We start from the raw sequence: 17,317 nt of genomic DNA, 5'->3' as shown, positions 1-17,317 counted from the left end.
ACTTTAAATCATCTTTATATTACGTAGAATACCTCATACAATGTAAATAGTATGTAAATAGTTGCTATACTCTCTTGTTTACAGAATAATGACAAGAAAAAAAGGACATGCGTGTTCAGTACAGACATAATCAGTCTTGTTTTTTTTTGTTTTTTTTTTTATTTTCATCCATAGTTGGTTGAATCCTCAGATGCAAAACCCATGGATACAGAGGGCCGGCTGTAACGCACCTTGAGTGCTGCGAAACTGATAACAGAGCTACCATTGGAGGTGCTAATGGTCAACAACAAAGGAGGAAGTTAATATTGTAAAAGGAGGCCAGGAACTTTGGCTCATGCCTGTAATCTCAGCAATTTGGGAGGCTAAGGCGAGAGCATTTCTTAAGCCCAGGAGTTCAAGACCAGCCTGGGCAACAGAGCAAGACCGCTTCTCTACAAAATATTTAAAACATTAGCCAGGTATGGTGGCACATGCCTGCAGTCTCAGCTCCTGCAGAGGCTAAGGTGGAAGGATCACTTTAGCCTAGGAGGTTGAGGCTGCAGTGAGCCATGATTATACCACTGCACTCTAGCCTGGGTAACAGAACAAGACCCTGTCTCAGAGAAAAGAAAAGAGAAGAGAAGAGAAGAAGGAAGGAAGAAGGGAGGGAGGGAGGGGAGGGGAGAGAAAGGGAGGAGAGGAGAGGAGAGGAAAGAAAGGGAAGGAAGGAAGGAAGGAAGAAAGGAAAGAAGAAGAAGAGAAGAGAAATGAGAAAAGAAAAGAAGAAAAACTACCTGTCGGGTACTATGCTCATGACCTGGGTTTGCAATGTACCCAAGTAACAAACCTGCACATGTACCCCCTCAATCTAAAATAAATCAGAAAATAAAGAAAAAATATAGTTTTTAAAAGCAGAAGCCAAAGTTCAACTATAGAAAAAAAATTTCATACTGATTATTATAGTTTTAATTCTAGAGCTACTATTTGCCTCTTTTTAAAGAATTGCTTTGACAATTTTTATCGATTCTTTCTCCTTTCTGATATTTTCAAGCTTTAAAATTTTATTTAAATATAATAAACATATTTCTTTAATTAATTAAAAAAAAAACACTGGAAGCCAAGCTTTGCTTAGTCCTCACCTATCAGCAATGCCCTATTGGCTTTCTGCAGGGACCTAGCATCAATTGTCCGTCTCTGGAAAAGGCTTAGCAGGAACTAGGTGCCCTGTTTCATTTTCCAATAAAATGATTCTATTATACATATCTTCCCCCTCATATCCCATTCCTTAAATATGCCTTTTGTGCCTATAGACCAACCATTCATTACCATTTTATGCTATTGTCTTTATTTCCAAAGTGGGAGCAGCTTATTTATCCATTTTATTTTTTATCTACAAGGATTTTGTGGAACAAACTTGCTCAGGATCTAGAACACTATAATTGGCAATTTCACTTGCTTTTTTTCGCCGGTATGTTCATGGAGAGTATCTTTCTGAGTGTCCTTCAGATGTGTGTGGAGGAGGTGGTGGGGGACAGAGAGTGACCACCTATAATTCGAGGAGCTAAACAAAATAAAAGAAGATCCTGCATGGTATTTATTTTGAAATACTTTAATCATGGTATGTTAATGTGCGCTGTTGAATGCATGCTAATTTAGCTGTAAGGAGACACACTTTGGAGGGTACCATACTATTACATGACATAACAAATTATGACATTTTATGCATGATAACATTGTATTATTGCATTATGTAACATTAGGTATTAATTAACATAATTTTAATCTAGAAACAACCCTCAGCCACAAGTCTTTGTTTCTTGCCCAAAAATGTTTTATCCTCTGCACGTGCTCCTTGATTTCTGCGTATATGGTGTCTGCTTTGAGTTGCTTGGGTTTTTTAAGAAGCAAGGATTCTATTAGTGTTATCAGTTGCTTTGAGGTCCACATCTGGATGTCCTGAGGCTGGTGAATGGACTTGGGAATGGAAAATGGAGCAGTTTTATCAAGAGACAAGAAAGCAAGATTGTAGAATACAATTCACACTTTCTGCTGCAGCAACAGTCTTCCCATTTGCTTTTGGCAACTTCTCAGTACCACGATCACTGACCATCCCTATCTGTAAAAATATTCATTGGCTAAGATGGCCCAGAATTGATTCTTGACAGGTTTTTAAGTTATTCTTTTATTTTATTATGTCTTTTTTGTTTAAGTCTGAGATGACTGTTGTTCATTTTTTGTTACGTCATCTGTCTGTTATTATAAACATTTTTACCAACCTTTGACCTAATAGGGTCAACTATTGCTCTTTTCTCATTCCTTAATGGTGAGTACAATCTGGACAACGATACACATGTATTAAAAACAAATTAAACTAAAATTAAACAAATAGCTACTTTTTTCCAAAATGTTAACAGCACAGGGAAAAATGAATACAAATAGTGTCTACATTGTAAATCCAAGTTGTTCTCTCTCTCTCTCTCGTTTTTAGAAAGAACATTACATGGCATTGCCTACTGAAGATGGGACTTAGCACAAAAACCATCATGGATTCCATCAAAGAGATCATTAATGTCTCAAAACGTCTCCAAGGATACATGATCTACAAAGGACCACAGAGTGCCCTGCAGAATTGGGTTGAAAAACTAAAGAAGGCAAATAGAGTTTATGGTAAGGTTCTGTGTTACTAGACTGCCCTTGAACCCATAGCCATGGAATTTGTTCAAATCCTACACACACTGTTTAAAGCATTGTTTAATTGGCATCTTCTGTGTGAGGAATCATCAGTGCCATGTACCACTTTATGATAACCTGGGACTCTGGCCCCAGACTCCAGTGTCCAGGTTAGCAGGGCTGGACCGTGTGAAGGACTTGTTTTGCAAGGACAGGAGGTAGCCAAGGCCTGGAACCCAAACAGGTTCCATGATGTTCTTGAACATCTTCCTGGCAAGTCCATATTACAAAATCGCAGAGCACAGGCTCAGATTCAGACTGTGGAGCTAGCTCATGCATTGTCTATGCAAGTGCTGACTTTCTCTGCCATGGCAGAGCTTCCTATGGCCAGGCCAGATAAAGGTATCAGCATTTTAGCCTTAGCTGGTAGAGCCTCTTTTTCCTGGCTTTTGGTTTGCCAAGTCACTGTCCAAGTATCTGAGTAGCAACAACACATGGAGACCCAAGCAGAGGTCCCAGGTGGTGACTCCTGGGATGCTCTCACTTTAGTAATGTTGATTTCAGCTTTATATCACTTGCCTTTAATAGTCAAGGTGTCCAAAGTCACAAATTCAAACCCCAATGGAAGAAAATAATAATTTGTTCCATGGGTGCAAAAATACAGTCTGATGTCTCAAATTTATTCCATTGATTATTCTTTAAACTAGAAGAGGTACGTGTCAACACAGAAATGGTCTTTGTCATGGAGAACAAATTCTTTGAAGGTGTATACTATTGATTCTAGGTCAACAATGTCATTTTCAGACTTGCAGGGCAGCAAAGTTTTGCTTAAAACTCCCTCCTCTTAGATGATTCCAGCAGTCACCTTAGTGTCTACATCCTGAAGGTGTCCTTGATACTACATTTTCTGCTCCTTTAAAGTAAGGCGGCAGTCTCTGGTCCCCATGGTGAGATTGGGTTCTTCCTGCCTGTTCCTGGAGTGGCATGGAGAAAAGAGCATGGATTTGCAGAAGAGACACTTGAGAGAGAGGTAGGAAACTCTGTATTTATTTAAATGCAAGCTCAAATATTGCAAATTTAGTAAAACATGTGGGAAGAGTTCTTTTACAGAGCAATTTTCTGTTGCCTAGGATATAAATCGTTAGAGTTTTTCTGTGTAGTGATTGGCATTTACAAATAAGAACCTTCCCTGTTTTGCAAGGTTACATGTTAGTTAATGTTTGCAATGCCTCTTGAGTGGCTAATTATTTTGTTTATATTCCATGCTCAAAAAATCAGAGGGGAGGAGTTTCACCTCAGGCTTTGGCTCTGAGAACAGTACAGCAGAAGCTTTGATTTTCATCTACAGAAAGTAATAGGGGGTTGAAGTCTCCAAATGACCAGAGGTCAGATGCCCCTTGATGCTGTGTTGTTCTTTAAGTGGAACCCACATTCAGAATTCTCTAAGGAAGGAGCTGGGACAGAGGTGCTAAACTCTGCCTCAAAAAAGATCTTGGGTGGCTGGCGAGATGACTGAATAGGAACAGCTCCAGTCTGCAGCTCCCAGTGAGATCAATGCAAAAGGCAGATGATTTCTGCATTTCCAATTGAGGTACCCAGCTCATCTCATTGGGACTGGTTAGACAGTGGGTGCGGCCCATGGAGGGTGAGCAGAAACAGGGTGGGGCGTTGCCTCACCCAGGAAGTGCGAGAGGTTGGGGAACTCCATCCTCTAGCCAAGGGAAGCTGTGAGGGACTGTGCCGTGAGGAATGGTGCATTCTGGCCCAGATTCTATGCTTTTCCCATGGTCTTTGCAACCCGCAGACCAGGAGATTCCCTCAGGTATCTATACCACCAGGGTCCTGGGTTTCAAGCACAAAACTGGGCAGCCGTTTGGGTAGACACCGAGCTAGCTGCAGGAGATTTTTTTCATACCCCAGTGGCTCCTGGAATGCCAGCAAGACAGAACCGTTCACTCCACTGGAAAGAGGGCTGAAGCCAGGCAGCCAAGTGGCCTAGATCAGTGGATGCCACCCCCATGGAGCCCAGCTAGTTAAGATCCACTTGCTTGAAATTCTCGCTGCTGGCACAGCAGTCTGAGGTCAACCTAGGACACTCGAACTTGGTTGGGGGAGGGACATCTACCATTACTTAGGCTTGAGTAGGCGGTTTTCCCCTCACACTGTAAACAAAGCTGCTGGGAAGTTCAGATGGGGCAGAGCTCACTGGCTGCAAAGCTGCTGCAGCCAGACTGCCTCACTAGATTCCTCCTCTCTGGGCAGGGCATCTCTGAAAGAAAGGCAGCAGCCCAAGTCAGGGGCCTGTATATGAAACTCCCATCTCCCTGAGACAGAGCACCTGGGGGAAGGGGCGGCTGTGGGCGCAGCTTCAGCATTCCTGCCTGCTGGCTCTGAAGAGAACAGTAGATCTCCCAGCACAGTGCTCAAGCTCTGCTAAGGGTCAGACTGCCTCCTCAAGTGGGTCCTTATCCCCTGTGCCTCCTGACTGGGAGACACATCCCAGTAGGGGTCAACAGACACCTCATACAGGAGAGCTCTGGCTGGCATCTGGCGGGTGCCCCTCTGGGATGAAGCTTCCAGAGGAAGGAACAGGCAGCAATCTTTGCTGTTCTGCAGCCTCCACTGGTGATACCCAGGCAAATAGGGTCTGGAGTGGACCTCTAGCAAACTCCAGCAGACCTGCAGAAGAGGAGCCTGACTGTTAGAAGAAAAACTAACAAACAGAAAGGAATAGCATCAACATCAACAAAAAGGATGTCCACACAAAAACCCCATCTGAAGGTCACCAACATCAAAGACCAAAGGTAGATAAATCCACAAAGATGAGGAAAAACCAGTGCAAAAAGGCTGAAAATTCCAAAAACCAGAACGCCTCTTCTCCAAAGGATCACAACTCCTCGCCAGCAAGGGAACCAAACTGGACAGAGAATGAGTTTGATGAATTGACAGAAGTAGGCTTCAGAAAGTGGGTAATAACAAACTCCTCTGAGCTAAAGGAACATGTTCTAACCCAATGGAAGGAAGCTAAGAACCTCGAAAAAAGGTTAAAGGAATTGCTAACTAGAATAACCAGTTTAGAGAAGAACATAAATGACCTAATGGAGCTGAAAAACACAGCATGAGAACTTTTATGAAGCATAAACAAGTATCAATAGCCGAATCGATCAAGCAGAAGAAAGGATATCAGAGATTGAAGATCAGCTTAATGAAATAAAGTGTGAAGACAAGATTAGAGAAGAAAGAATGAAAAGGAACGAACAAGGCTCCAAGAAATATGGGACTATGTGAAAAGACCTAACTTACATTTGATGGGTGTACCTGAAAATGACGGGGAAAATGGAACCAAGTTGGAAAACACTCTTCAGGTTATTATCCAGGAGAAATTCCCCAACCTAGCAAGACAGGCCAACATTAAAATTCAGGAAATACAGAGAACACCACAAAGATACTCCTTGAGAAGAGCAACCCCAAGACACATAATCATCAGATTCACCAAGGTTGAAATGAAGGAGAAAATGTTAAGGGCAGCCAGAGAGAAAGGTCGGGTTACCCACAAAGGGAAGCCCATCAGACTAACAGTGGATCTCTCTGCAGAAACACTGCAAGCCAGAAGAGAGTGGGGGCCAATATTCAACACTCTTAAATAAAAGAATTTTCAACCCAGAATTTCATATCCAGTCAAACTAAGCTTCATAAGTGAAGAAGAAACAAAATCCTTTACAGACAAGCAATTGCTGAGAGATTTTGTCACCACCAGGCCTGCCTTACAAGAGCTCTTGAAGGAAGCACTAAATATGGAAAGGAAAAACCAGTACCAGCCACTGCAAAAACATAGCAAATTGTAAAGACCATTGACACTATGAAGAAACTGCATCAACTACATCAACTAACTGGCAAAATAACCACCTGGCATCATAATGACAGGATCAGATTCACACATAACAATATTAACCTTATATGTAAATGGGCTAAATGTCCCAATAAAAAGACACAGACTGGTAAATTGGATAAAGAGTCAAGACCCATCAGTGTGCTGTATACAGCATACCCATCTCACATGCAAAGACACACATAGGCTCAAAATAAAGAGATGGAGGAATATTTACCAAGCAAATGGAAAGCAGAAAACAGCAGGGGTTGCAATCCTAGTCCCTGATGAAACAGACTTTAAACCAACAAAGCTCAAAAAGGACAAAGAAGGGCATTACATAATGATAAAGGGATCAATTCAACAAGAAGAGCTAACTATCCTAAATATATGTGCACCCAATACAGGAGCACCCAGATTCATAAAGCACGTTCTTAGAGACCTACAAAGACTTGGACTCCCACACAATAATAGTGGGAGACTTTAACACCCCACTGTCAATATTAGACAGATCAACAAGACAGAATATAAACAAGGATATTCAGGACTTGAACTCAGCCCTGGACCAAGCAGACCTGATAGACATCTACAAAACTCTCCACCCCAAATCAACAGAATATACATTCTTCTCAACACCACATCACACTTATTCTAAAATTGACCACATAATTGGAAGTAAAACACTTCACAAATGCAAAAGAATGGAAATCATAACAGTCTCTCAGACCACAGTGCAATCAAATTAGAACTCAGGATTAAGAAACTCACTCAAAACTGCACAACTACATGGAAACTAAACAACCTGCTTGTAAATGACTACTGGGTAAATAATGTAATTAAGGCAGAAATAAATAAGTTCTTTAAAACCAATGAGAACAAAGACACAACATACAAGTATCTATAGGACACAGCTAAAGCAGTGTTTCGAGGGAAATTTATAGCACTAAATGCCCACAGGAGAAAGTGGGAAAGATCCAAAATTGACACCCTAACATCACAATGAAAAGAACTAGAGAAGCAAGAGCAAACAAATTCAAAAGCTAGCAGAAGACAAGAAATAACTAAAATCAGAGCAGAACTGAAGGAGATAGAGACATGAAAAACCCTTCAAAAAATCAATGAATCCAGGAGCTGGTTTTTTGACAAGATAAACAAAATAGATAGACTGCTAGCCAGACTAATAAAGAAGAAAAGAGAGAAGAATCAAATAGACAATAAAAAATTATAAAGAGGTTATCACCACTGATCCCACAGAAATACAAACTACCATCAGAGAATACTATAAACACCTCTATGCAAATAATCTAGAAAATCTAGAAGAAATGGATAAATTCCTGGACACATACACCCTCCCAAGACTAAACCAGGAAGAAGTCGAATCCCTGAATAGGCCAATAACAAGTTCTGAAAATGAGGCAGTAATTAATAGCTTACCAACCAAAAACAGCCCAGGACCAGATAGATTCAGAGCTGAATTCTACCAGAGGTACAAAGAGGAGCTGGTACCATTCCTTCTGAAACTATTCCAAAGAATAGAAAAAGAGGGACTCCTCCCTAACTCATTTTATGAGGCCAGCATCATCCTGATACCAAAACCTGGCAGAGACACAACTAAAAAAGAAAATTTCAGGCCAATACCCCTGATGAACATTGATGTGAAAATCCTCAATAAAATACTGGCAAACTGAATCCAGCAGCACATCAAAAAGCTCATCCACCATTATCAAGTTGGCTTCATCCCTGGGATACAAGGCTGGTGCAACATACACATATCAATAAACATAATCCATCACATAAACAGAACCAATGACAAAAACCACGTGATTGTCTCAATAGATGCAGAAAAGGCCTTCAATAAAATTCAACACCTCTTCAAGTTAAAACTCTCAATAAACTAGGTATTGATGGAACGTATGTCAAAATAATAAGAGCTATCTATGACAAACCCACAGCCAATATCATACTGAATGGGCAAAAGCTGGAAGCATTCCCTTTGAAAACCAGCACAAGACAAGGATGCCCTCTCTCACCACTCCTATTCAACCTAGTATTGGAAGTTCTGGCCAGGGCAATCAGGCAAGAGAAAGAAATAAAGGGTGTTCAAATAGGAAGAGAGGAGGTCAATTGTCTGTTTGCAGATGACATGATTGTATATTTAGAAAACCCCATCATTTCAGCTCAAAATCTCCTTAAGCTGATAAGCAACTTCAGCAAAGTCTCAGGATACAAAATCAACATGCAAAACTCACAAGCATTCCTATACACCAATAACAGACAAATGGAGAGCCAAATCATGAGTGAACTCCCATTCACAATTGCTACAAAGAGAATAAAATACCTAGGAATACAACTTACAAGGGATGTGAAGGACCTCTTCAAGGAGAACTACAAACCATTGCTCAAGGAAACAAGAGGACACAAACAAATGGAAAAACATTCCATGCTCATGGATAGGAAGAATCAGTATCGTGAGAATGGCCATACTGCCGAAAGTAATTTATAGATTCAATGCTATCCCCATCAAGCTACCACTGACTTTCTTCACAGAATTAGAAAAAACTACTTTAGGCCAGACACAGTGGCTCACGCCTGTAATCCCAGCACTTTGGGAGGCCGAGGCGGGCAGATCATGAGATCAGGAGATCAAGACCATCTGGGCTAACAAGGTGAAACCCCATCTCTACTGAAAATACAAAAAAAAAAAAAAAATTAGCCGGGCGTGTGGTGGGCACCTGTAGTCCCAGCTACTTGGGAGGCTGAGGCAGGAGAATGGCATGAACCAGTGAGGCGGAGCTTGCAGTGAGCCGAGATCACGCCACTGCACTCCAGCCTGGGTAACAGAGCGAGACTCTGTCTCAAAAAAAAAAAAAAAGGAAAAGAAAAAAGAAAAAAGTACTTTAAATTTCATATGGAACCAAAAAAGAGCCCATATAGCCAAGATAATCCTAAGCAAAAAGAACAAAGTTGGAGGCATCACGCTACCTGACTTCAAACTATACTACAAGGCCACAGTAACCAAAACAGCATGGTACTGGTATCAAACAGATATATAGACCAACGGAACAGAACAGAGGCCTCAGAAAAAAAGTCAGGTCTGTATAAATGGATCTGTCAGGTGGCACATGAACATGCAGCATCCTCTTGTCCGTAGCGGGACCTTTACCCGTAGCGGGTATAGGACAGGGGCTGAAGCTATTCTGACATCCTTTTTTTTTTTTTTGAGATGGCTCTATCACCCAGGCTGGAGTGCAGTGGTGTGATCTCAGCTCACTGCAACCTCCACCTCTCAGGTTCAAGCGATTCTCCTACCTCAGCCTCCTGAGTAGCTGAGATTACAGGCACCTGCCACCACGCCCAGTGAATTTTTGTATTTTTAGTAGAGACGGGGTTTCACTGTCAGGCTGGTCTTGAACTCCTCCTAACCTCCCACCCACCTTGGCCTCCCAAAGTGCTGGAATTACAGGTGTGAGCCACTGCACCCAGCTGTTCTGACATCTATTGACCTTATCCATCATACAGGCAGTCCTCTCTTTTCCTCCTCTTGTATAACTTTATGGATAAAAAGCTTGGCTGGCTAAGTTAATATTAATACATCTAAATGAGATCCCGAAAATCTGTGTTTGGAGCCACCTGGAGAGCAATCATTACTCTAGTCTTTGAAAAGATGAATAAGTATTCTCTAGGGCAATTTTGTTTCAAAAAATGAATGCAAAGGGGCTCAATGCTTATGGCCAAATAGGAGTCCAGTCTATTCTGCGTACCGCCAGGTCCTACCCCAGATAGATCCTCCTAATCTTGGGTTTGCTCAAATCCATCATCCATCCGGCAACCCCCTACTGCTCACCTCCCTACCCATAAAGCACCACAAAATTATTTTTTATGCCCAAAAGGAATAATTTATTTAAAAGGCCCTTTGCAGATAGTCATTGCATTCTAAAATGTTACACAACACAAAATAATTATTGTATAAACATTTAGCTTGAAATAATAGCATACCTTCCAAAAAATTTTACAAAGCGATTTTCAAAATGGCTAAATGATTGACAAAGAATGACTCCGTTGCTAGATTGTGTTAATTCAAACTCAGACTTATTTATTTTATTATTGTTATATTTCTTTTGATCTTCATTCTGAAGACTCCTGTGTGTACACATTGATTTGTGTGTCTTTTCTCCTATTTATCTGCCTTTCGTAAGTTTATTTTTCAGTGAAATTTCAGGGGACCCCGTGGCCCCTATACCCCACACATTTTATGCCCAAAAGGAATAATTTATTTAAAACGCCCTTTTGTAGGTATGTCATATTCTAGAATGTTACACAACACAAAGCAATTACTGTATAAACTTTTAGCTTGAAATAATAGCAGACCTTCCAAAAAATTTTACAAAGAGACTGGGTCTCGCTCTATGCAAGCTGGAGTGCAGTGATGCAATCATAGCTCACTGCGGCCTTGAACTCCTGGGCTCAAAGAGTCCTCCCACCTCAGCTTCCCTAGTAGCTGGGACTACAGGTATGCACCTCCATGCCTGGCTAATTTCAAAAGAAAATTTCTTGTCAAGACTGGATCTTGCTATGTTGCTCAGGCTGGTCTTGAAATCCCAGCCTCAAGTGATCCTCCTGCCTCAGCCTCCCAAAATGCTGAGATTACAAGCATGAGCCACTGCCCTGTGGGCCCAGATGTGCTTAGGGGAAAGTACTTTGTGTTTAGAAAATGTGATTAACCCTTCACAGTTTTCAGACACAATAGGTTGTGTCCTGCAGTTGTTATTAGTGTTTAAGGGATGATTAGCTTTTGCAAAGATATCTGTTCTGAAAAACATAAGAGATCTACCTTTATTCCTACAGCAGGGCCTGATGTGGGAACATTTCTTCACACCCCACCTGCTGGGTTGCTCCCTGAGACACAGTCTGCCTTGGTGTGGCAGCCAAGAGACGAGGACACCTATGGCTTGGGTGGAGGTGGAGCTCCAGGCTGTCGAGCAGTCTATGGACAATGAAATGCCAGCCCGTGACTATTTTAAGAGCAGATAGATGTTTTTAGGGGAGTTCATGTGGGTAGCAAGGTTTGTCATAGGACATCTCAGCCTAGGGTGGCTTGGGAGTCATTCACACCCACTGTGCTCACATACACTGTGTTGCCTTCTTTTCACAGATGGTTTAGAGAGGCTTGGCCCCCTGTCTGTGGGGCCATGTCATGGCCGTAAGGAAGGCAGTGAGTGCACAGGGGGAGCTGCCGGTCTCAGTAAATCCTAGAAGCGACTGAACAACATTGACCAACACTAGATCTATGGGAAGATACTGGCAACAATGAAGGCTAGGCCCTTGGAAACATAAGAGATGAAGAAGGGCCAGGTGCGGTGGCTCACGCCTGTAAACCCAGCACTTTGGGAAGCCGAGGCAGGCAGATCATTTGAGGCCAGGAGTTTGAGACCAGCCTGGCCAACGTAGTGAAACCCTGTCTCTACTAAAAATACAAAAATTAGCTGGGCGTGGTGGCACGTGCCTGTAGTCCCAGCTACTGGGGAGGCTGAGGCAGGAGAATTGCTTGAACCGGGGAGGTGGAGGTTGCAGTGAGCCGAGATTGTGCCACTGTACTCCAACCTAGGCAACAGAGAGACTCTGTCTCAAAAAAAAAAAAAAAAAAAAAAGGAGAGAGAGATGAAGAAGGTGGAAACTAATTACTCCAACCCCGTAAACACAGACCCCTGCTCAGCCAGCACACTGCAGCTTTAAGAGATGATGGTGACACCAAACTTTCCCCCGCAGAGAGAGATCGGCCCCACCATCAGTGGAGACGGTGACTCACACCCCCTTGCCCCAGACCCACAGGGCCAAAGTTTTCACATTCATGAGATTCCCAGATGGTTCACTTGCTCCTGAAACTGGGAAAGGCATGGACACATCCTTGTTAAACACAAACCTTCCCTTCCACTGATCCATCAGATACAAATAGAATTTTGCATTTGCGTCTCTGCATCCCACCTTATTTCTATCCACTGTGTACTACACAGATGGTGGTGAGTATGTGCCTGTGTGCAAGTGTGTGGGGTGTAGGGGCCAAGGAGTCCCCTGAAGTTTCACTGGAAAATAAACTTACAAAAGGCAGATTAACAGGAGAAAAGGCACACAAATTAATGTGTACAAATAGGAGACTTCAGAATGAAGGCCCAAAGATACAGGGGAAACTATCCATTTTTATGCTTAGGTTCAACAAAGCATGGACAGCATGTAGAAACAGGGTTGGACAAAAAGGGCGTCATCTAAAGCTAATGGACTGAGTGTGGAAACCCAGCCAGCCTGTCTGTGTAGATTCTTCTTGGCCTCTCTGAGCAGCGCTCTTTCCTTCTGGGTGTGAAGTGGGACCCTCTCTGGAATGGGGGTTTTAGGATCTACAGTCAAACAAGGTAGCTCAGGGAATTTCTTTATGGCTAGTTTTTACACAGAAAGACAGAGGGAAAGTTAAAGTCCTATTTTTAGGTTTTATGGCCGGCTTTGGAGAGAAGGGTTCTGGTTTCTAGGACCAGCCAAGGGAAGGAGGGCTTCTAGTTTCTCTGAGGCCTCCGGGAAGGGTGGGACTGAGAGACAAGAGGGCAGGAGAAGGTCACAGAGAGAAGTTTGCTTCCAAGGCCACTGCTGAGACCTGCATTTTGGGGCATTGTTTTCTGAGCCCCAACATGGGGTAGTGAGGAGTTGGTGACTGCTCTGGTTCTTTTTTAATGAAGGTGGGGACATTTTCAGGGCGTAGGCGCAAAGCTGCCACTCAAATGGACTTCTGGGTGAGGGAGAGCATCTGCTGCCACGCAGACCTGGATGGCAGAGCTGTATTCTCTTGGATCCTCTCAGAGCTCCAGAGGGTCAGAGGGATGAGGCTGCAGCCTGCCTAAGAGGAAGGAGAACAGAAAGAAGAAGCAGAGTTTTGATGTCTTCAGGCAAGAAAAACATGCTGGGGACACCAGCTAAGGGGTGAGGGCCAGGATGGAAAGGAAAGGGCCAGGCAGGAAGCCGGAGACAGGAGACAGCCAGGTCTAGCAGCATGGGGGAGGAACCGCGTGGGTCTGCATCAGAGAGAAGGCCAGGGTGGCTGCAGATGCCTCTGTCCTCCTGTGGCAGTCGCTCTCTGGGAAAGGAGTCCTGCAGGACCAATTCCTGCTTCCTGAAAGGAGGAACGTGACCAATTACCAATGACCCTCTACCCCCGAGACACGGCCTCCTACACACCCTCCCTAGACACAGCCCGTCTCTTTCCAGTGCAGAGAGAAGGCAGTGGTGCACTTCCCTTACCTTCCTCCAATGGGGAATCAGCTTCCACCCTCAGCCACGCTGTGGGAGCAGCACACATGAGGCCACCATCAGGGAACCTTGTTAAAACCAGCATCCCTGTTCCTTACCATCCTTAACGTGCCTGAAGGTAGCTGGGTAGGTGCAGTGGCTCACGCCTGTAATCCCAGCACTTTGGGAGGCTGAGGCAGGAGGGTCACTTGAGGCCAGGAGTTCAAGACCAACCAGGGCAATATAGCAAGACCCTATCTTCATAGAAAATACAAAAAATTAGCCAGCTGTGATGGCGCACACCTGTAGTCCCAACGACTCAGGAGGCTGAAGTGGGAAGATCTCTTGAGCCCAGGAGTTCAAGGTTGCAGCAAGCTACCATTGCACCACTGCACTCCAGCTTATGTGATAGAGTGAGACCCTGTCTCTAAAAAAAAAAAAAAGAAAAAAAAAATCTGAAGGCAATCCAGTCTAAAGGACTGAAACACAACTTTCAGTATTTGGAATTTTATTGCCTATAACTCAAGAAGTTCATAAAGTGTTGGTGGAATGATTAAGAGAAATGGCAGAGTGAGGTAATCTTTTTGCTCAAATTGTACAATTCCTTGATGCACTCCATCATTTACTTATTTTCTATATAACAGGCATAGAACCAAGATTCACTCAATTTTAGTAATTTTAACTTTTACAGGTGGGTGCGTATGTGAAAAGATACAATATGTATGATGTGGTATACAAAACAGCAAGCAAAATTGAACAACACTTACATGCAAACATGTCTACACAAAATAGATATTTTTATTTCCTATAGTATATATAAAATATATATGTAATAATTGTAGAAAAATGTGCTTTAAAGGACAATGATGCATTTCCTAGAAGAGTACAGCCTCTAGGATTATCAGATTCTGATTCTGTGGGACCAAATTTACATCCTCATAAGTTGTAGATAACTGAGTGCAAAATCATTCCTGTCTATTCATATGCAAATTATGACCTGTCTGGTACAGTTTCAATTATTTCTTTCCCGAATGGTGGAAGAAGGTAGTTTTATGTTCTCACGTTTCAATATTCCTGATCTATAAATGTGTCTGTTTGGAGTCGACTTTGAACTGGTTGCAACATCTTACAACCAGTTTTCTAACTCAAGAGTTAAATAAAGTCTTTAATACAGTTTATTTTTATAGCTGCATAGGTTTTTATTTTTCCTGCTTATGAAAATGATTATTTAACAAGTAACATAGCATTAGATATCCAGTTGACATAATCCCACAAATGAAGAGAGGATTGGGTTTTATATACTGTATGCCTAATTATTTTGTGTATAACTCCTGTTTAACAATAATCTTAGCACTCATCACTGCAGTTTATTGAGTGTATACTGTGCAGCTGGCTTTGCTCTTTAGCGTTTGTATACAGTATTGTGTTTAATTGTCACAATCTTTGAGGCGGGTAGTTTTGTATTATATGAGGCGACTGAGCTCAAAAACTTTGATTTGCAAACAAAATGGGCATAATCAACGCAAGGAAAGGCTCAAATTTGAATCTAGGTCTCTGTGATATTCTAAAGCCATCTGTTCTTTTCTTTTATGTATATTGTTTCATGGGTTATAACCATGTGCTTGGGGGTAAGAGAAACGTATCTTTTCCATGTCTGTTGAACCATTTCTCTAAATGTGTATTTATGAACAATTTTTCTCCTCTCCAGTGTGTTTAAAAAATATCCTAGAGTTGCGTTAAGCCTGTTTTCGTGAGCCAGAGCCTCTCTGACCTTCGGCTGCTTACTGTTTTAAAACAATACTTGGAAGAAAATAAATCGCTGCTCTCATGGAAGAGCATTTACGACAGGCTTTAGGAGATCATTATGCATTGGGAAGTCATTTTCCAAATGACACTTCAGTGGCCCCAAAGAGCCTTAAATCAAAGAAGAGAGCCTTGGCCTGTGACTATTTCATGCAAAAACAGTTACTGACTTCTGTTTGTTAAAATAATCAAGCAAATATCACACAGAGGACAGTGTTACCTAGCTTTTAATTCTTTGGATGATTGCCTGGGCTTAAGTAGATATCACTGTTTCCTTGGTTCTCATGAATTGAAATGGTACTAGGAGGGGGAAAAAACTTAAGAAAGGTGTTATTATCTGACATAGCAGTTGAGAATACCTAAATGAATTATTGTAAAGCTAGATTATACATTTCTTGGGGAAAAGGATCGTATCTTATTTGACCTTTAATCCATGGCGGCATGAACATCACCTCAAAGGAGCTCAACACTTTTTATTTATTTATTTATTCATTTATTGACTTTTTTACTTATTTATTTATTTTTTGAGTCATGGTCTCGCTTCGTCGCCCAGGCTGGAGTGCAGTGGCATAATCACTGCTCATTGCAGCCTCAACCTCTAGGGCTCAAGCAATCCTCCCACCTCAGCCTCTCAAGTAGTTAGGACCATAGTTGTGTGCCACCACGCCCAGCTAATTTTTAAAATTTTTGGTAGAGACAGAGTCTCATTATGTTGCCCAAGCTGGTCTCAACCTCCCAGACTCAAGCAGTCTGCCTTCCTCAGCCTCCCAAAGTACTGGGATTACAGGCATGAGCCACTGTGCCCAGCTCAATACCCATTTCTTGAATCAAACTGGTGTATCTTCCCAAAGGAGGGAATCAGATCTTTTAATCACTACTTGGTTTTCCTTTTGCTTCAATGGCTTAGTTCTCCTGAAAGCATATAGAATGTGCATTTCTCACCATTTCCTGTACATTTTCCAGAAAATAAGACATATGCTGATGCTATTTCAATTGAAAGAGGTTTTGACTACAAGTATTATGGCCATTTGAAAATAACTTGCTATTTGTATTATGCAAAAGACCTTGTCTAAAGCACTTTGTTTGTAAATAAAGCCCCGTGTTGCCTATAATAAAGATATGCACCCACATTTTACTTCCTAGAATGCTTCTAGAAAAAGTCCCTGAATAGGCGTGCTAATGCAAGCCACTTATCCCTGAGTGATTTGAACAATCGCATTCTTCTTGTTAGAAAATGTGACAAATGAAAAACCTGGCAAACACTCACCGAAGAGTCAATTCCTCCCACGAATATAGAGTCGCTTTTTTAAAGTGCTGGCTTTAGAACCTGTATGTTTCTTTAGAACAGCTGCAAAATGTTGGGCATGAGGGATTAAAACCAATAGCCTAAATATTGTGCATATGATCCGAAGGACTGGCATGGTGGAAAATCACTTCTCACGTCTCACTTTGAGCACAGCATTTGGTGGCTAGCATCAAGGTCCCCATTGTTTGCTCTCAGACCACTTGGTCTCACCTTTAGAGGTTTCACAAGCACACCGCTGCAGGATCTCTCAGTTACAGCCTGCATATTTGTTTATGTGAAAAACAAGAAGGTCTTTTTTCTCTTATGTCAGCCCCTACTCGCTTCTGATGCCAGATGTATGTGGGTTTTTCCCCCATAAACCAAGCAATTCTCCAATGAATACCCACTAGGTGTCCTATAATTCAGTTCCATCCTGACACTCT

The 17,317-nt window shown here is 42.2% G+C and overlaps 1 protein-coding gene across 3 annotated transcripts in view; it reads left to right on the top strand.

The window, feature by feature from the left end:
• Positions 1 to 17,317, top strand: part of PUDP (pseudouridine 5'-phosphatase) — a 377,730-nt gene that overhangs the window by 166,209 nt on the left and 194,204 nt on the right. Inside the window, exons 4-5 of one of the 3 annotated variants that reach the window (XR_010125476.1) lie at positions 2,468 to 2,646; positions 3,571 to 3,679. The gene's annotated coding sequence lies outside the window, so the exon portion shown is untranslated. Of the gene's footprint in view, positions 1 to 2,467; positions 2,647 to 3,570; positions 7,711 to 17,317 lie in introns of those variants that run through there. The other 2 variants (XR_010125475.1, XR_010125477.1) reach the window with 2 other exon arrangements.

Source organism: Pongo pygmaeus, chromosome X, assembly GCF_028885625.2.
Source record: "Pongo pygmaeus isolate AG05252 chromosome X, NHGRI_mPonPyg2-v2.0_pri, whole genome shotgun sequence".
Taxonomy (NCBI): domain Eukaryota; kingdom Metazoa; phylum Chordata; class Mammalia; order Primates; family Hominidae; genus Pongo; species Pongo pygmaeus.
This window is presented reverse-complemented; position numbering and strand designations above follow the sequence as displayed.